This window comes from Nesoenas mayeri (assembly GCF_963082525.1).
Source record: "Nesoenas mayeri genome assembly, chromosome: Z".
In the NCBI taxonomy this organism is placed as follows: Eukaryota; Metazoa; Chordata; class Aves; order Columbiformes; family Columbidae; genus Nesoenas; species Nesoenas mayeri.
Genome location: NC_137542.1, coordinates 54,261,249 through 54,275,697, shown reverse-complemented (window position 1 = coordinate 54,275,697; position 14,449 = coordinate 54,261,249).

Below are 14,449 nucleotides of genomic sequence, written 5' to 3'. Positions count from 1 at the left end.
TCTGGCCTGAATATGTGTCTTCAATGTAATATTCATTAAGTTAAATATACTGCTTTTTAAAGGTTCATTAGAATCTTTCTTAGGGGAATAAACATAAAATCTTGAAATCTGATGGTTTCTATGTGCTTACAAAAAAGGAAGGCCTGCTCCAGTTGTTTCTAAGTTGTAGGAAGATATTCTGAAAGGCAAATCTTCAAGTTATTGAAAATCAATACATTTCAGCTATCAAGACAACAGTGGGGGAAAAAAAGCATCAAAACGGGAGACTTTCAAAAGAACTATTTAAATCTACACTGCTTTTTATAACTTTCCAGAATACTTTTTTAAGTTCCAAATGTGAAAAAGTGGTTTGGTTTTTTTTTAATGAGTACTTTGAGGAAAACCGTGTGAATGCATAAATCTTTTCAATGTTAATTTAAATCTTCAGCCCTACCAGCAACTAAGAAAGACGTCTGGAGAAGTCCAGAGATGGTCCCAGCACTAATCCAGAGCTGTATCTCACTTGCCATCTTTGAGATACCTATTCATTTAATGATTTTTCAGAGGTACTTGGGTTACTATAGCTGACTGTGCTCATGGTAGGCACATTTCAATTAATTAGCATGTGTAATTAGAAGAACACACAGCACTATTCCCTGTTGATTGGACTGCCTCGGAGTGGCAGACTAAATGGTGACATTGAACACACAACTCAGGAAGGATTGTCCCACTTTTTGCTGTCAGACTTTTGTTCCCCAGTTCACACTAGCAGCTTTCTTGCAGATAAAGGCATCTCTGCTGCAGAGGAGAGGAGTAATCTATCACAACTGGCAGAAGCAAACAGTACAACATACACAACAGAACAAACGTCCTGAATTGCCAGAAGTAATTGAGGTAAATACTGCTACTGCAGACACTGGCTGTTTAGGTTTGAAAGCAGATTCCAATACTCTTTGACTTATCCTACTTGGAAAGCAGATGAATTAGTGATTATAAAGAATTTTTACTTCTGAGATTATTTTTCCTCTTTTTGGTTGCGATATCAATACATGAGGAAATGGAAACTACCAGAATTACAGTATCGTTTTGGTTGGAAGAGACCCTCAGGATCATCGAGTCCAATCGTAACCTAACTCTAGGACTAAACCATGTCCCTAAGAACTTCATCTAAACACCTTTTAAACAACTCCAGGGATGGTGACTCCACCACTTCCCTGGGCAGCCTGTTCCAGTGCTTCACAACCCTTTCCGTAAATAATTTTTTCCTAATATCCTATCTAAACCTCCCCTGACACAACTTGAGGCCATTTTCTCTTGTCCTATCACATGCTACTTGGGAGAAGTAACCAACACCCTCCATGCTACAGCCTCCTTTCAGGTAGTTGTAGACAGTGATAAGGTGTCCCCTCAGCCTCCTTTTCTCCAGGCTAAAAACAGCCCCAGCTCCCTCAGCTGCTCCTCATCAGACTGGAGCTCCAGGTTCCTCAGCAGCTTCGTCACCCTCTTCTGCACTCTCTCTAGTACCTAATGGAGTCATACCTGCCACAGGTGTAGTGCTCTTTTATTAAAGAGAAATATGAATAAAATAACAATCTAAATGAATTAGTGGCAAGAACGGAAAATAAAAAGTTGTCGCTCTTTTCCTTCCCTAGGCCACTGCTGGGACAAAACACATGACCTTAGATACACACCCTAAAATTAGATGGTTTGATCACTGGTGGGAAGTTGTTTTTTGATAATAGTGGGGATATGAAGGTTGGTAACAGGTGTCTGTATGGCAAATAAATCTTGTGCATAGAGAATGCAGACAGCATTTGTGGTGCTCTGTAGATGAGCTATTGAATGTGAATTCCATGCCTGTGGGAGCCTTACACATAAGACTCAACAGAAATATAAGGGACCGTATGTGTCTGTAACAAATTCAGGTCTTCTGAAAGAGATCAGATAGAAAACTCAAACTGTGAACTGAATGATGTTAGTTGCTTCCTCAGGGCTGTTGTGGCAGAAGCATTAGGAACATGAAGTGCAAAGAGGCTCTTAACCACTATAACATCCAAGCTAACTCAAAGAAATTCAGAGTTTAACGCTGGCAGTAATTATTAATGTACTAGTAACCAAAGTATTGCTGAACAAGTGGTGGCAACTGTGGAAAAATAAGAGAAAGATGATTACAAACACTCTCTCTAAGTGATATCAGAAGCAGATAAGAAGACTTCATCATGTTAAAAGGAAAGTAAGTGGAAAAAATCCATGAAAGTCATAACTTTTATGAAAGGATATGCACAGTAGGTATCCCAAACAGTAAAGTACGATAAGTGTATGTAAGGATTCAGAAAACGAAGACACTTGCGATGTTTATTTCTTATAGCCTTGTCTATACATTTATTCATTTAAGATTATTTTTTTTTTCAATTACTGTATTCTCCCAAGGGACTTTCAGTCCAGTAAAAATTACTGCTAAAGACTACTTTGCACAGAAGTTAGGCAGACAGAAACACTTATGCATAGAGTTGCCAGATAACCATTAATCTTTGTACCTATGAATAGACAGAGATACAAAAATGTGTTTGACACACAGTACAGTGGAGACTGTTGTGCATGTATGTATCTTTGTTCATCTATGTGAGTGATGGAAGAACTGGACTCAAAGGTTGACCAAAAAGTCAGTTTTTCTACAGTATTTGATTTTTCTTAGCAAAATTCAGAGAACATTGTAGTACAATTCTTTTTTTGGTGAGTGTTTGGGGTTTTTGTTTTGTTTTGTTTTGTTTTGTACGGAAAGCTGAAGGCATGTTCCTCAGCATTGAACAGTCTCCATTTGAAAAGAAGATGATGCAACAGAGAGAAAAGGGGAGAATAAGAAAGAATGCATATTTGCCTTCAAACCTTACCTGAAAAATTGTGAATCTTACTTCGGAACTAAGCGAAATTTTACCAGATCTATGGGGAAAAGTTAAGCATCAGGGAAAGCAAAATATTATAAAGATGACAGAAAACTGAAAATGTTTCCAGAGAAATGGGGATAGCGGTTTGTGCAAGATAGAATCATAGAACTGTTTTGTTTGGAAAAGACCTTTAAGATCACCAGGTCCAACCATTAACCTAAAGATGAGATCTTACAAAGTGGTTATGTCAAGATACTAGTTGACACAGAAGGAGGATAAATTGAAGGCGAAGAGTATCCTTGATAGCATCCAAAGCTTGTGAGAAAATACATACTATGTGCAGCAATCATGGATAAACATACGAAATGGGTATCTGGTGCTTTATTAATGGAGATTTCTTCTATCTTATTTGTAATGGTATTCAAAAGCACAACGGCCTTCTCTGACAGTAATGATATACAGATGGTAGATGATGTTGATCTTAGATGATATAACATTATCTCAGTTCCTTTTGCAAGAAAGACATGGAATTTCAGAGTGTAACATTTCAAGCTGGAAAGTAAAATCTGATAAGTAGAATACTGTAATGCAACTTGTAACTAGGTAGTGGAAGCAGCAGAAAAAAAGGTCTGTAAACCTCTCTATCCAAAACTTGCTTTTTCTGAAATCCTTGAATAGCTGTCTTAATACACTAGGTGGCAAGTTGCAAAAGATATGAATGATTTTGCTGATGAGCTATAATGTCCTAAACTTGAGTTTGCTTTTTATGGCTCACCTTTTTTCTTGTCCTTAAGAAGATTAGCCTCTCTTGGCCCAGACTATAAAAGAGGTAGGCTTTTATGCCAGTGTAATTACAAAACTGACGAAGCAGAATATTTCTAATCAAATGACAATCTTACAATTTTATCATGTTATAGGTGCTCTAGTAGTACGTTCTCTGAATGTCACTTGTGTGAAGAATCACTTGCCAGTTAATGTTCTGTAAGTTAGTGCCTTGGTATATTGTTCTTCGATTCTGTATTTTCAGCAACTTTGATTGACTTATAATCTATATCTTCATTCGCATAGGCTATTGTCTAACCATTCTTTTAGTTCTCTGCTGATATTTGATACTGCTGCATTTGAACACTTTCTATTTAACATGAATCAGAAAGTCCTCAAGGTGCTACCAATGTCTATGTTCAAATAAATATTATTAGATGTTTGTGATGAATCCCTTCTACACATTGAAACACTGAAGTAAAAATCATGTTGTAATTTACATCTTACATTCACAGTTTCATTCTTCTAAGTATTACAAGCTTTGTAGCATTTTTTAAAATCCATGTATCACTGTTACGCTTATCTATGTTTGCATGAGAGGCTTTGTAGAGCATCATGCAATTTGCAAGAACTACTGAAAATGACAGTAAGCAGTCTGTAATTCTTTAAAATGTGCTGTGCCATGATTTATATACAAAATCTAGGCTTTTGTCTAGGCTTTGTATCTTGTGCATTGTGATAGACGTGTTTAGTGTAGACATAGGTTTATTCCTACATATATGTTTCAAAAATACCTATGATCAAAGCACACATGAGCTAATGTCTTCAACTTATATGTATTTTCTACTAAGAATTAATCAGTGAGGATCTGTTTGGGAATGATGCACTTAGGTACTCTGTACTCTTTTGTACTTTAAAAACTGTGGGAAATATCCCACTAACAAAAAAAGAGTATCATGGGAGACATTACTTTAAGCACTCCCAATTTTCAAATTCATGACTGACAATTACAGTTGTTCTGTACTAGTATGTATTATGTGCCTTTTTTTTTTTTTTTTCTCCAGACAAACACTGTTCCTTTCTTTGCCTCACAATTACGTTCATCTTTATCTCTGAAAGGCTTAAGTCCATCAGCAGACCTCTCCAGCTGAGAGAGGAGAGGTAAGTTCTACATAGAGTTAGAATCATAGAATCATTTAGATTGGAAAAGACCTTAATATCATCGAGTGCAACGGTAAGCCTAACACTGCCAAGTCCTGCTAAATCATGTCCCTAAGTGCCATATCTATACATTTTTTAAATAGGTGTAGGGATTGGTGGCTCAACCACTTCCCTGGGCAGTCTGTTCCAATGGCTGACAACCTTTGCTGTGAATAAATCATTCCTAATATTCAATCTAAACCTCCCCATCACAGCTTGAGGCTGTTTCCTCTTGTCCTATCACTTGCTACTTGGGAGAAGAAATCACCACCCTCCATGCTACAGCCTCCTTTCAGGTAGTTGTGGACAGCGATAATATCTCCCCTCAGCCTCCTTTTCTCCAGGCTGAACAGCCCCAGGTCCCTCAGCTGCTCCTCATCAGACTGGTGCTCCAGGCCCCTCAGCAGCTTTGTCGCCTCCTCTGCACTCTCTCTAGTACCTCAATGTCCTTTTTATGATGAGGGGCCCAAAATTGAAGTGGGGCCTCACCAGTGCTGAGTATAGTGGCACAATCACTTTTCCAGTCCTGCTGGGCACACTATTCCTGATACAAACCAGGACACTGTTGGCCTTTTTGGCCACCTGGGCACACTGCTGGCTCATCTTCAGCCGCTGTCAATCAACATCCCCAGATCCCTCTCTGCCAGGCAGCTTTCCAGCCACTCTTCCCTGAGCCTGTAGTGCTGCCTGGAGTTGTTGTGACCCAAGTGTAGGACCTGTCACTTGGCCTTGTTAAACCTCATACAATTGGCCTCAACCCAACAATTCAATGGGTCCAAATCTCTCTGTATGGCCTTCCTACCCTCCAGCAGATCAGCACTGCCACCCAACTTGGTGTCATCCATGGAGTTGGTGCTATGCAGGGAGGAGAGACATTTTGCTACTGGATTTGATAAATATTTGCTAGCAACAGGAGAACGGTGTGTTCAGTGAGTTCCGTTCCTGACTGGACTCAAACTGGAAAAATATGAGTACATATTTGGAAGAGAGAGCAGGGTTTACTTCCTGCCCAAAAGAGACTTCAGCAAATGTGAAAATTTTCTCAAAATCTTGGATATTTTGGAAATTGTAAAAAAAAAAGTTATCATGACTGGATATAAGAGAAATATACTTTGCTTTGTCTAACCCTTCAAAAAAAAGAAAAAATCTGAGTTGTTTTGTCCATCTGCTTAAATTCAGCCTCAGGCATATTTCTGGCACAGGAAAAATATAAAATTTCAAATCTGTGGTTTTGTGCAGCTGGCAAAATTTCTGCCCCTTTTTTTCAGCAATTCAAATGGATTTCACTGTTGGATGATGTTATTAAAAGAAGGAGGTGTTAGTCCCATCTATGATGTGATTATGTTGTCACTATTATTGTCAGTTAAAATGCCAGCAGCATGTTCACTGCTGAGAGAAAAATAAGAAAGAACATGGTAACACTGCTGAATTGGACCTTCCCTTTTATTTGCTCAGCCACCTGCTGTTTCAGATCTGTATAAGGAATTCTCCTGCCCTGCAGCCAACAGAAAAGTACAGAGATAGTCAAGCTATCTGCACAGTTGGACTCGTTTATATGAAGCAATTGAGTAGCAGCAGCATGGAATCCTGTGTGAGCAAGGTATTCAGGTGAGAAATGAGAGCTGATTAGCTTATTCCCTAACAAATTTAAACCTATTCCATTGCCTCTGCTCTCTATTTTAAATCTGGTTTGTGCATCCCTCTACTGAGCTATAGCCATACTTTAAATGAAGGTAGCAGTAATCTTGAGATGATATAAGTTATAACTTGGTAAATTTTCCAGGTGTATTTAGTTAAGAATATTTTTTATTTCTTGCATTCTGTCTTCAAGTATTCAAGTGCTACAAGCTTTACCATATTTGTGTTTCATATAACATAAATATATGAGCTGCTCATGCAGAAAGGTAATTTTTCTTATAGTGACCATGAATTTTTTCATGTTTCTTGGTTTCTAAGTCACTGAACAGCTTACCCTTTAACTAATCAACCCTACTGCACAGAGACACTTTTTCATTAACAGAGAGACAGATTGTCTTTTCCTCAGCACTGCTGCCCACTCCAAGCGGATGACTAAAGAACCATGGAGAGCATATGCTCAGCTATGCCAGTGAATGCTACACAAGCACTTTTTCTTGTGCTGTGAAATGTGGCTGTTAACATCTCTCCATTTTTCTCAGTACTCTCAAAGGCTTATTCAGTTGCTAATGCTGTTTGAGTCATGGAATATCTTTGCCTACTACATGGAAAAAGGAGGAGGAAAAACAGGGAAAACACACTTTTAGAAGGAGACTGTAAGAGAAAATACAAATAGCAATGGTGGAATTCTAGTAACACACATAGGACTGTGGAAAAAATCTTCCACAGGGAAAAAACATTCATTAAAATTCTGGTCTGACCTCTAGAGTTCAAATGTTAAATACACAGCTTGAATTTTAATCTACAGAAGCAGTCTAACAGGTCAGAACTTCTACTCTTAATCATAATAAAGGATTTTATATAATGCTACCTTTCAAATATGTGGGTCCGTTCATGTTGCTTAAAGAAACTTCGATACTTGCAGTTATGGTGAGTCACCTATACTGTTTTTGTTTTGAAGTATGATACCAGTTTGAGACTACCTATATAGAAATGCTGAGTGAACAGCAAGTATTTCAGAAAACAGTAGAAATTCATTATTTTAACTGGCAAATGTGGATAAATGGACTGTTGATAATCCTTAAGGCTGAACGTTGTTAATATAGAAGTCATGCAGTCTATGTTGTATAAGCACTGTATCACCTGTGGGATCCGATGATCACTGGAAACACAGCAAAGACTTTGGTTAACTGTAAAAGTTAGAGCAGGTCTGGCTGTCGTATAATGAAGAAAGATATCATGGCACCACTTTTAACCATCTTTAAGAATTCTACTATGATTGCAATTCATATATTTCTGCTGTCTAAGTGAGATCCCTCTGGTTTCAGTCCTATAGGACAGACCATGTCTAAATCCTACATATGTGCTAGTCTTTCCTAAGCAAATCTGTATGATTCCCTGACCCCAAGTGTTCAACAGGACAAACACATCAGAATATGGATCACCTTTGTGAGGTGTGATGAGCATCAAATAAACTGTTTGACCACTGACCTCTTTGGTTGTGCTTTTTAAACTGTGACTGTTCTTCACCTTTTATGATATGATGCCTTGATCTGTGGTCATTGAGATAAAAAGTGACCTTCTTTTGTGAAACTCTGAAAGAGAATGCAGTCATGTAGGTCACCACACTTTCAGTCATAAATCAAACAAAGCATTCTATGACAAAAATAATAAAAAAAACCCCTTGTACTGCACAAGATTATTTATCTTGCTTATACAAGATAATCAATGCAAACCTCGGAGGGAGGTCACTGTCTGTGGTCATACTTTTAAAGATATTATATTGGCGTCTAGCAGGAACATGTAACACTGCAGAGCTTGCAGAATTATTTCTGTAACTTTTAGAAATAAGCAATAAAGTTCATTTTAGTCATGTTATTTTAAAACAAATTTTTACAACATAATAAATTATTAAAGCCCACTCTATCTGCACTGGTAAGCAGTTTCCTGAAATTTTTAAGTGACTATCCCATACTTAATTTTACCTACCTATATTCATTTATTCTGTGATTCAGCAAAATTATTAAGCTTAGGTAGTCTTGTTGATTTCACAGAGAGCATGCACATGCTCAGGTTTTGATAAACACCTCAGTAATGTGGGGAACAGAGATGCAAATATTAATGTTACAGTATCACATCTATCCAGATATATTGTGGGTTTGGGTTAAGCTTCTGAGCACAGACACTTTGGCATGTTTTTCCCCATGAAATAATTCTTAGAAAGAATACACAAAAATGTAGCAATTAAGCAATTTATGTTCAATGAAGCAAAGAAAATCAAACCAAAACATTTTTCAGGACTTATTTTTCAGTCAGAGAAACATCAGGACATGGGTAAATCTAAGCAGGATATCTGATGCCATTCAGTCCTGTCTGATTGTTCAGAAAATTTGTCTAGTAATTCATGTTTCCTGGTCTTTTTTCTGAAGACTCAGAGATAAGCTGATGAGCAGAACAATATACCATTCTCTATAGAACTACTTGCCAGAACAAGAAAGCTACAGTTTTCTGAGTTTAATCTCCCTGTTATTTCAGATTGATGTACAGTCCTTTGCCTGTTCATCAGACTGACCATCTTTGTGTACAGCAATGGTCATTGTATGGATATCTCTTTAGTCTTCTACTTTCATACTCCTTCCAAACTTCCCTTCAAAGTGTGCTACATAGCAATTTTAATACAAATTAAAATTCCACCTACTTTTTAAGAGCACTGATAGAAATATTTGAAAAAAAGAACTGCACATTCCATTTGCTGGTCTAGGTTACCTATACATCTTACATATCGTGTTTCATGCAACCTTATCAATGGCAGCTAATAAGGTGCCAAAGCAGTTAATAACAATCAATTCATGAATGCAGTGTTGAGATTTTAGATTTTCACTTTTCTCTACTAATTCAGTATACTCCACTGTCTAATCTGAAGGTGGCATACAATTATGCATTGTAAAATGCAATTTCAGGATCAGGCTGAATTATCAACCACGAAGCCAGAGGTTTCTCCTTCACTATCTGTAATATAAAACCTGGAATGTTTTGTCTTAAATATAAATACATACATTAGAAATTATTGTACTGAAATCAATTGAATTAATGGACTTCTTTCACTACAAGTGGCAGGAGAATCTAATTCTGACACATTTTCATTGTGTGTCTGAGGCATGCATCTTGCTTAGATTTTATGAAGTACACAGTGAAATTCAAATGGATAGTAAATTCTATACGCTAAATTCTATATATAAACTATGAGGATGAAAATCTTTGAGCTGGTACTCTTGCATGCAGATTGAATTCAAACTAGATAGAATAGCACTGCCAAAAATTATCTAGAGAAATATTGCAGTATTTGAGTTTCAGTCTTTACTAATAAGAATATAAAAGCCTCTTTTTTTTTTTCTTTTTTTTTTTTTTAAAGCAGGAAATAATACAAATATCACTGATTTTTTGAGTTATGGGTAAGGATAACATATGCGGGGTTCACTTGCAGTAGCACCAACATGTCTTCCTTTTAGGGTTGCCACATGAAAGTTCCGTACTAGAGTAAAAAACCAAACCCAACCAACCAACCAACCAAAAACCTATAAAATTATAAAATATGAAGAAATGCTCCTAAAATGTTTCTGCTGTCCTATTTGGTAAATCTCAAATGACAGCTCAGTGTGTGCCTGGTTGTCACATCAATGATTGCAAAATATGTATGATTGTTATGGGAACAGTAAAGGACTCATGGTGCAGAGTTCGCAGCCTTCAAATATTAGTATCTTTTTGTATGTTCCACAAACTTTCTCTTCAATGTGATAAAACTGGATGTAGCACAGGACATTGGCCTGAAAATGAACTCTGAAAGGGACTGACCAGGGCTGCGTGGCTTGATATTCTCATAGACCGAGTAAATCATTCAGCTTTTCCTGGGCCTCTCTTGCGAAGCATTTCCTTGAGGATAAATTGGAGCTGATGTGCCAGTTGGCATCGAGTTTCTGAAATGAACAAAACACTAGCTGGTATTCTTTAACATCTCCTAGGCTGTTTTACCAACTGCTAGCAAATGTTTCAAATTAGCAGGTCACATGCTATAGACAGCCAAGAGACAAATTTCCTCAAACGTGGCATGTTAGTTTAAATAACATAACGTATTTTTTGAAGAGTCAATAGATCAAACTGAGTGAGTCATAGATCCAAACAAAAATACATTATAAATCAAGTCAGTACTAGAACTCTATGAGAAAAGTCCACTGTGTAACAGTAATTATTCTTCTACTTGTTTTGTCTTCTCTTGCCAGTACTTCCTATTTGAAGATCATACCAATAAGAAATAAGACTGATGGTTGTTTTCAAAGCCCTTTTGGCATAATTGCTTTCTAATTCTTAAGCAAATCGTAAAATTCATGTGAAGCGAATGTCACCACCTTTCTATAACCTGAGTACAGAAAAAAATGATTTATAAACATACAATTTTTCAATAAAACATGTACTCTTCTTATGGCAAGAGGTTTCCAATATTGATCACATAATTGTCAAAACTATTTTTGAAACATAATAAAATTGCAGTATTGTCTACAAGTTCCTCTGTGGAAGGAGTTGAATTCACCATCACAGCTGTTCAATAAAAAAAAAAAGGCAAGATTTACTTATCCCCAAATCAAATAGTCTCTTCCTCTATCTAATTAAGGTTTTGTCCTCAGAACTACCTCATTGAAGGTGACTCCACCCTGTGATGAGATCTTCAATGATGAAACAAATTCTGTGCAGATCTTGCACTATTGTCAAGAAAGCTTTTTGGATTTCCTAGGTATGAAATTAATTGAGTTGTAAAAATCCACAGGCAAGCTAGTAATAAAACAGTTGAGGATATGGAGATTAAATGAAATAAAAGAAAGACTTATGCTTTCACCCTTTGCCTTCTTCACTTCAATGGAAAACTGGCCAGGTCTTCTTGGAAGTGTAACACTAGAAGGTCAGTGGATCAAATGAAGGACTAATTCTGTGCATAACAAAAGAATGCAGATTGTTTTTTTTCTCTCTCATAAGTGACAGCCCTAATCACTGACCTTGAACTTTCTTCTTTCTGTTTTAATAAAACTTAAAATTCCTGTTTTGGAAAATAGGTTTTGCTAACCTACTTTCCAGACAGGTGGCAGAGTTAAGGGGTTAGAAACCTCATAGACTGAGAAAATAATTTGAGTTGGATCTCATTTTATTATAAAAAGTGGACATGACCACTTTTGCTAACCAGTCATTATTCTAAAAAACAAACAAACAAACAAACAACAAAAAAACGATCAACCAACCAAACAAAACCAAAACCAACCAAATAAACAAAAAACAAAGAGTTGATGAAAACTGATTGTTTTTCAAGAATTAATATAGTCCGTTGAAGTTTTTGATTTGAGAAGAATTATGCAGGAACATTTAAAATCTGTTAGACATTTTTGGATTTTTAGAATCCGGCATTATGAAGTGGTGTTCTTAACAACATTTCCACAGTTTTAATAGACAGATAGATAGAATTTAGGAAGACTACTGATATAAGTAAAGGGGTTTACTGTGTTGTATAGTTGTGTGTTTTGTCAATATCATAGCAAGACTAATTTTCACCAAGAATACAGACCACCTTTGAGGTGTTACTTAGGGTTCAACACTTTAAAATAGAAGATCAAAGAAAAAAAGAGATAAGGGAAAGGGAAATTATAGAAGCACAAATATTTTCCAGAGCATTTCCTAGTGTCTACTAGAACTGCAAGAATTTGAATTTTTAATGTCATTGCATTAAAACTGTAAGGCTAAAAAATAATCATCAAACCTCTAAGGTAAAGTTCTTGAAGACTTTTTGTTTATTAGTTTCCTGTGTTTGCCTAGAATTGAAAATAGAAATTACAAAATTACATCTATAAATTACTTTGGAACTATAGTTTGTTTAGTTTCTTTGTGAACTCAGGAAGCTCTGAAATTATTCTGTAAGTCTAGTTCTAGCTTGTCACGAAAACATTTCAGATAAATTGAAATTAATTGTGCCTAAGCATCTAGCTGAGCAAAATAATGTTGTTCTAAAAGCATTTGTTTATGTTGAACAATAACTTTCCCCCTATTTGAGCAATAATGAAATTTGAGATTTGTAAGTAGTAGTGCCTAAAATAAAATAAAACTAGTCTCATAAAACTCAGGATACATATGTGGCTTTTGGTGTGTTCTTTATTACTGAATATCCAAAAAAAAAAAAAAAAAGGCAGATTTTAGCTCAAAATTGTTATTTTGTCAACAGTCAAAATTGCATAAAATAAAAAACAGAGTTTCATAATAATGAAGTAAATAATAAAGTACTGACAGTGTGAGTGGTAACTTGAAGTGCAATATGCAGCACCATGAAGTCTTAATAGAAGGAGAAGAGCAGAACTTCCAAGTAGTTTTTGGAAGCAAAACCCAGTTTGTTTTAAGCTTAGTTTGAAAAGAGAGAATACATATAAAATTGAGCGGAAAAAAATGTCTTTCTAAGATTTTGCTGTGAACTTTCACTTTACTCAGCTGTTGTCAAGTCTTGTTTTGTTTAGGAAGCAATATATGTTCTGTACAAGTTAGGGATAGTAACATATATCATGTGATTAACTTTAGGTTTATTTAATAAATGGATGGAGTAGGGAAAATAATTACAGATTTTTCTTAGGGGTGAAGAGAAATTATGAAGACAGGTTATATTGCTGTTTTAAGTTGATAAGAATAGCATGCTGAAAGATAATGTCACATTGTTATTTGTAACTCCTTCTTAATCACATACATCAGTGTGTAGTTCATGTTTTGGGAATATAACCCTAAATCTGGTTGTAGTATGTCTTTTTCTTCTTGCAGTCCCTAATGAACAGAGTAAATTACATCAGTGGAGCTGTTCACATGTTCTTATTCAAGGGGTAACAAAATCCAGCTACATTTTTCGTATGACACATTTTTTCCATTCTTATCCATAATTCATTTGTGCAAGTGGGCTTTTTTACATTTTAATAAACAATATGAAAGAAAGAGCTATTCTCATGATATTTCAGAACAACAAAGAAGTGTTGAAATGTTTATAGTAGCCCTTTCTTATGATATGTTTAGACTGATTTATCTGAGTAAGGTGTTCAGTCACCCAGTAAACACTGATTATTTAATGTTATGGTAGTATTGTTCTTTTATTCTTTAGAAAACCAAAATAGAAAGAAAAAGATTTTATTATCAGAGTGTTTGAAATTGTGATTTTTAATTGTTCATGTACATTTCGCTAAGTAAAATGTTGGTATTCATGCAAAACAAGATCAGAAAATACAATAGCTACCATATTGTAGAGATAACTCTGTGTGGAATCCAAATCATTGAATCATTCATTTTTCCAATGGATGTTGCAAATTTCAAAAATCAATTTGCTTTCTAGTATTTTCAGTAGCAGTAGTAGTAGTAGTAGTAGTTCAAAGCTTTCTATCCACGTTTATATATATATATATATATATATATATATATATATAAAATATTTGAGCGACTTTTAAAATTGTATTTCATCTGATATACAATTTTCAGCAAAACTAGGTAAACCTAAAGCAAACAAAAGCATGCTTAGGCAGCATGCATCAACAGCGTTATATATTACCTGAAGTATCAACCACAGTTCTAGAGAGCTCTAAATAATGAATGCACAGTACATCTGCTACCTCCCAGTGGTTAGGGATGGGAACTGTACCTCTTATGAATCACAGAACTGTAGACTCGTTTAGGCTGGAAAAGATCGTCAGGATCATTGAGTCCAGCCATTAACCTAACATTCACCACTAAACCATGTCTCCAAGTGCCACATCTCCACATCTTTTAAACACCTCCAGGGTTGGTGGCACCACCACTTCCCTGGGCAGCCTGTTCCAATGTCTGACAACCCTTGCTGTGAATGAATTGTTCCTAATAGCCAATCTAAACCTCCCCTGGCATAACTTGAGGCCATTTCCTCTTGTCCTATAATTTGTTATTTGGGAGAA